The sequence below is a fragment of the Bidens hawaiensis genome, unplaced genomic scaffold (genome assembly GCF_021521415.1).
Source record: "Bidens hawaiensis isolate Kalapana, Puna unplaced genomic scaffold, B.hawaiensis_p1.1 tig00059074_1, whole genome shotgun sequence".
NCBI lineage: Eukaryota > Viridiplantae > Streptophyta > Magnoliopsida > Asterales > Asteraceae > Bidens > Bidens hawaiensis.
The window spans coordinates 25,030-31,347 of record NW_027500651.1 but is presented as its reverse complement, the minus strand read 5'-3'; the positions used below and the strand labels follow the sequence as shown (position 1 = coordinate 31,347).

Below are 6,318 nucleotides of genomic sequence, written 5' to 3'. Positions count from 1 at the left end.
GAGAACTAACAAAAATATAATAGTGATTAAACAAACTGATGTCCGGACAACATTTGCAAAAACTTTCACAGCGTAAATTAAAAAATAGTACAACTTTCAAAGTTAGACAGATGCTACAATAAAACTCCTATTGGCATCCCGATAAGCCTCATATTTAGCCTGTTGAGTGCCATTAAATAGGTAAGATATTAGCAGGCGTTGTTAAATTGGTTTAACAGTGTATGTAACAATCAGGTTACTCTCTACCAAAGCGATTAATGATTTCAACATAAATGTGCAGGTTGGTATTTACTAAGTTATCGTTACCAATTTTAAGTTGTACGGCTTTAACAAATCCTAGTTCTAAGTTCAAGTCATATAAGTTGTTTAGTTTTACAGAACACAAGTTGCAAACCATTCTGCAATGCATATTGACAACACTTTTTGCATATTCATCAACACAAACAAAATTTCGGACAATATTCGAACTTGCCATAGATAATATGTAAAATTTGTTGTTTGAATGAATTGACATTCATATATGCATATCCAAGCTAAAGCAAGTCAAAGGGTATTTAACAACCAAGTACCTTTATTAGTCTTCTACATGGATGCATGGGATATGAGAGATGAGCGGCCAGTAGTGGGAGCCTCTTCCATTACACCTATCCCTCAGTTTTGGGCAATGAAAGATTTCCAATCTCACAAGTGAAGGCAACAATGATTTCGGTAGATGTTTCACTTTTGGACAGTTGTAAATGAAAAAATGTTGAAGGGATGTAAGATGTTGGAGTCCCAATGAAAGTGATTCTAGTTTATCAAATTTGGTAATGTGAAGACTAGTAAGCGACGAAGAAAGAAGATCGGACAATTTTTTATATGAAGATCTCGAAGGCGTGGAAACACTGCATCTAAAACATCGCTAATAGTTGACCATACCTCCCACCCCGACATATCTTCAAACCATAGAATTTCAAAAGGGAAAGCAATAATAGTAGTCCCAGTTAGATCCGAACCGATTACTTTAACCTCACTCATGCCTTGAATAAACAACTCCTTAAGTGAAGGTAGGTTCCCTAGTGGTGGTAGAGATGTACAGTTTCTACATCCGCATATTGACACATGAACCAATTGATGAAAAGATGGATCCCCAACCCATTGTGGAAACTCTATTCCATCATAACACTTAACTCTAAGCCTTTCCAACTTATCACTATGGGGCTTCAACTCAGTAAAGACATCCTTCTCAAGTGTTCCTCTTCGAGAACCATATGCCCATTCCAACTCTAGCTTAGTAAGACATTTTAGAGATAAGCCTGCCTCACGTGCATGCATTGCACTTTGTGCAGCCCCAAAATGGAAATTCCCCCTGGAGATGCTCTAACCCCTTAAGCTCTGTTATCGAAAAGCCACCGTCTCCTTCAATGACGATCTTGGATAGACTTCGTAAGCTTTTCAACTCACCAGTCCCCAAGGGCAACTTCTTCAAAAGTGGAGTATCTCTAATGTCAAAATGCCGCAACTTTTTGAGTTTCAGGAAGCTTTTAGGCAACTTAGTCAAACTCTCATAACCAAAAACAATCAATGTTTGTAAATTGTAAAGATTGGTCATATTCTCTGGCAACTCTTTGGTATGAGTTTGAGATAAGTTAAGGTATCTCAAGTGCTTCAAACTACCAATAAAATCAGGTATCACACTTATCTCAAAACGGTTCAAACAAAGAACCCTTAAGAATGGTAACTCAGGAAGTAAGTCCACTAAAATTTTACTGGATAAGTAAAAGTGGTTCCAATATTGATCTGCACCAACACGTACGGCTAAGAATGTTCTCAAATTTATAGCTCTCTTGAAGGCGTCAAACTTATGACAAGTTACATATTCCTCATGAATAAACGACATATGGCGGTACTTTACTAAAGCTTCCCCCACCAACTCTATCTTCTTGTCAAACTTTAAAAAGTATTCCCCGGAAACAAATGTGGCCAAGTCGTTCATCAGATCATGCATCACAAAAAAAGATTCGTCATTAGGAGCATATTGAAAAAATGACCTCGATAACAATTTCTCAAAATATTCATGTCCCAAACGTTCTGGTGATTTGTTTGTAGATGATCGGTTCAAATACCCCTCTGCCATCCATAATAATACCAAACCATCCTTGTCAAAAAGATAGTCCTTAGGGAACAATGAGCAGTATGCAAACAATCGCTTCAAATCGGCAGAAAGATCATGGTAGCTTAGTCTAAGAGCTGGAACAATCTCATCAGCATTTTCCAAATCCCATATCTCATTATTCAACACGTCATCCCAGTCTTCGTCATTTGTTTTTGCCCTCAAAAGCCTTCCAATTGCCTTTAAAGCCAACGGCAAACCACCACATTTTCTCACAATACCTTCAGCTTTTGGTTTGAGTGATGCGTGTAAGTAAAAGTTATCTGCTCCCAATGCATGTAGAGCAAATAAACACAAAGCATCTTCATGTGACAAACTCTCAAAATGGTCTAGATCATTAAAACCTAGCTTTTTGAGCAATTGTTGCTTGCGAGTTGTCATGATTACCCTACTTCCAGGAGCCCCTGAATGAAATGGAAGCACTAATGTTTCCCAATCATCATAGTTTTCATTCCACACATCATCGAGTACTAGTAGAAATCGTTTGCCCTTAAGTTTCTCTTTAAGAGCCATTTGAAGTTGATTTAGATCTTCAAATTTCTTATTTTCCCCAGACACAACTTGCAACATGGTTTTGCTTATCTTAGAAATATCAAAATCTTCGGAGACACAAACCCACACGTGAAGTTCAAAATGATCCTTCACCTGTGTATCGTTATACAAAAGTCTAGCTAGAGTGGTCTTGCCTACCCCACCCAAACCAACTATCGGTACAACGACAAAATTTTCATCTGATGGCTCATCTCGCAACAACTTATTGAGCAATTTCTCTTTCTCACTTTCTCGTCCAATAACATTAGATTCTAGCAAAGAGGTTTCATTTCCTCTGTTAGTATTTCTTAGCTTTTCATCTTTCACAATCAAACCTAGATCATACTTTTGTTTTTCCAATTCTTGTAGCTTGGTGGTAATACTATCTAACTTGTGATGCAAACTTTGACTTAGTGAAAATTTTGTGCAGCAAGTCGGGATGACGAGTTTTCTTACCTTGCTGGTGAATGCTCCTGATTCCTCGGTCAACTCATGACGCATAGCTTCGGTAGCCACATCGTCTAGTATGTCATCGATGTCGTAAGCCACATGTTGGAGACGGTTGAGCCATGGTCCAACAGATTCATCAGTTATTTCCTTGTGAGAAGCATCATTAAGCAAAGCTTGGATCCGAGATAACGTGGACCCCAATTCATTCAGCTCCGAGTGAATATTCTGAGAGCGGGCATATTTCTTCAAGGCTTCATCGGTTAGCTTCTCAAAAATGACACCAAAGAGGGCAGAAGCAATGGTTTCAGCCATTGTTAACAGGGAAGGGATAAATGGAATGAGAATACATAGTTGGTTAAATTTGTATGATAAGATATGAGTGCACAGAAAGAAAGAAAGAACCGTTAAAGTCATCATCTTATAGCCAATGTAAGCAATTGTCTTGGTCAACATGTTTTTATTATTATTCTTTTGTATTTTTGTAATATTTTATTTGTTATGTTATAAATCAGTTTACTGTTTTTGCTCAGCCCACCTTGCTCCTGTGTCACTAACCTCTTTCAACAAAAGTCACATACCATCATAAAAGAAGATGATAATAATTCTAAACTATATATTTTGAGCGGAGACGATGATATCGATCGAGAGGAAATATTTCGCTGAAATTAGGTATGCTGACACCTAGAGTCCCAGACCGATAAATACCAAAAACTGGACTTATGTGGTGTAATTGTTCGGTCTTCGGTTATTATATTTTCAAAATGTTGGGTTTGGGTCTGGACCGAGGGTAACTGAGATTCAAATAACCGGACTGAAAACTTGGCAGCTGAAACATAAACATAACCCAAACCAGTCTATTGTGACCTCTTCCTGCATCGGTAACAGATCACTAAAAGTTAAGGCCCTTAAGAAACATGTTTCGTGTCAAACTCCAGATAAAACCGCCACCTACCTTTGACCATTTGACCAAAGTCCGTCATTGCCAGACTCCCGATCACCAAAATCAAAGCCCCAACAACTTCCTTGATGGCTGCACGGGATGCGTTGCTGCAGACAGAATTTGACTATCAGTTAATGTCTTAAATGTCCTTCTATAATACAAGTTCAAAATAGTTTTTATGGTATGGAATAATAATACAAGTTATATGTGCAAAGCCGAATGCATTTCAACACATCAGTATGAAAACGGGTCATTTTGGATTATATTTTCTTGAAAACCAGTCAAAAGAGATAAAATAACTTCAATGAATAACGCGCTTTTCATGTTAGAAATAATGAAAAAAATTATAATATATTAATATTCGACTCCGTATAACAGAAATAAATTATCAGAAACCATACACTACAGAAGATATCTGCTTAGCATTCTGAGATTCTTCCATTACTTTTGTTAATGGGCCGGGCACTTTAGCAGATTGCCAATCCCACTTATTCAGGTTTAACGCCATAAAACGTCTAAACGTATTCCTAACTTCTTTTCCATCTGCAAGCCTATAAGCGGTCCGTCCTATTTCATCTACAGCACAAGGATCAAAACCTTGTTCTAGAACCTTCTCTGCATTCCCAGCTTTTGCTGCTTCATGTAAAGGTCACGACACATGCACTCTTTGCACATTTTCAACAAAACCATCTTCAGAAAAGGATCTCAACTGAAGCATATTTCTTCATCTGGTTCAGTGGAGATTTGTGTCAATATTTTGTACAACCGTTGAGCTTCTTGGAACGTTGGTCTGTGAACGGTTAATGGGATGTGTCTGCATGATAATATTTTTCTGGCAACTGAAGCGTGGATTTTCACCATCAAATAACACTTTTTCGGTTGTGTGAGGGAGCATGGAAGAAAATACCATTAGATAGATAAAAATAAGGTTTCCATGCAGCCTTTTGTATTATGAAATTACTATGCATTCACAAAGTCGTGTATTTCATCTTTGCTCTTTTACGTGTTCTGCTTTGACTGTAAAGGTCAAAACAACAACCTTCCAAAATTAGAATTTGATTTTCAGAAAATATATAATATTAATAAGTATGTTAATACATACCTTATTTAAGATAAGTTCCTTGTCTCCGCGAATTGAAGCACCTGCAGAATGTGCAATTTTTCCACCAGCATCTTCTGATGACTGCTTCTTACCACCTTTTGCCCTTACTACATATCTGCATCAGATAGGTAGCATTTTGCCCAACTGACTATATGCATGGTTAGATGGGCAGAAGGGAAGTTTAGTCATGTAACAAAAAAATTCAAGTAAAAGTGAAACCGATAGAACTGCGTACGTTTGAATAAAGAAGCTTATATAGATATATAACTACACAGGTTTGATTAGGTATATGTGTCCAGAATACAAGTTTGTGTTGTCCAGTAATAGCTTATGCAAATAAAAAGTAATATTAGCATGCTTCAATGTGTCTATAGGCCAACCACAAAAAAATTATATGCCATTAAAAAAAAAACAAAAACAAAAACAAAAACAAAAGAAATTGTATGCAAATAACAATTGATGCAGGAATAAACAACAATTACATTGAGATTTTGAATTCTAATAAAATCTTTGGCATATTTATTGTAAGTAATATTTTTACATCGATATGATTTTCTTACGCTTTACTTATGTTGCTTTATGGCATTTAGTCTATGTCAATATCATATTACTCGGTTTGAAGTTTTTATAACTATTAGAATACATATTTTTTAAATTGAAAGTATACTATATTACTATTTTTTAGAAAAAGATGTCCCAAGCAACACATGAGCATTACACTAAGAAAATTTTTCTTTAAACACTGAAGTTGCACTCAAAATACACTTAAAAATAGAACAGTTAAGCAAAGACCAAACCTGTTGAATGTTTTGTCATGTCAGATAGATGTGACAAAATATTGATTCTATTTGAATGAAAACAATCTAATAAAAAACTATAAAGATGATAATAAGATACCATAACTACCCAATAGTTAATGATGAACCATAATTACCCACAAGATCCTTTAGGATGTCAAAGTTCCGGGTTGACCCTGCAAAATATTAGTGCTAATTGAGTAAAATTACTAATTTCAACATATTAAGTAATTCCAAATGTTATCATTAAATCAATTTAAGGTTTTAAGTAACAAATCATGGTTCAACATTTATTTTGGATTATTCTAGTGTGTATTTCAGTTAAGACCTCAAAATTTCATGTCGA

At 36.0% G+C, this 6,318-nt stretch overlaps 1 pseudogene; it reads right to left on the bottom strand.

Moving 5' to 3' along the window:
• Positions 1 to 789: 789 nt before the first annotated feature.
• Positions 790 to 3,445, bottom strand: LOC143602523 (putative disease resistance RPP13-like protein 1; annotated as a pseudogene).
• Between the last annotated feature and the right edge of the window lie 2,873 nt (positions 3,446 to 6,318).